The following is a 584-nucleotide window of genomic DNA, read 5'->3' as shown; positions in this document are numbered from 1 at the left end:
TTTACAGAAATTACACTAAGTGACAGGATCTATCGAGTTTTGAAAAAAACCTGGAAGGTTTGGTAGTCTCTACATACGGTATGAATCAAGTTTTGGTAAATCTGATTTCATAGATCGATTCCGGAGGTAGAAAACATACGATATCCGTATGTAACTCACTATCGAAAATTTCTGCATCTATCGACTTTTGCAAAAACGCTCCTCAATTGTTCCGGAGCCGGGTATCGATCCCGGGACCCTTCGCTTAGCGCGCGAACGCTCTACCGACTGAGCTACCCCAGGAACTATACACGACACCGTCACAATTTTTCCTTTTTATATCCACACAACTCAAATGAGCTGACATGAAGCCAGAACTCAACTATGAGTGCACACAATACTGTGTGACTTAATTTGTGTGTTTAATATTGTCTAATCTCGAGCTAGTTGTCTTTCGATTGCATATCCGAGAATAATCGATACTTGCGCTTTCATATTGCTACAATGGTATTTTCTGATTGGTGGAACACCTGAACTTTAATGAATAGGTGTACTTTAATGAGGTCCATTAAAGGGCTGCTACCAGGTGTATAATTACTACATTT

At 39.9% G+C, this 584-nt stretch overlaps 1 non-coding gene across 1 annotated transcript; it reads right to left on the bottom strand.

The window, feature by feature from the left end:
• Positions 1–209: 209 nt before the first annotated feature.
• TRNAS-GCU (transfer RNA serine (anticodon GCU)) lies at positions 210–283 on the bottom strand. Its single transcript has one exon. It is a non-coding gene; the product is annotated as a tRNA-Ser (tRNA).
• Between the last annotated feature and the right edge of the window lie 301 nt (positions 284–584).

This window comes from Periplaneta americana, chromosome 1, assembly GCF_040183065.1.
Source record: "Periplaneta americana isolate PAMFEO1 chromosome 1, P.americana_PAMFEO1_priV1, whole genome shotgun sequence".
Taxonomy (NCBI): Eukaryota; Metazoa; Arthropoda; class Insecta; order Blattodea; family Blattidae; genus Periplaneta; species Periplaneta americana.
The sequence above is the reverse complement of the archived record's forward strand: the minus strand, read 5'-3'. Positions and strand labels throughout refer to the sequence as shown.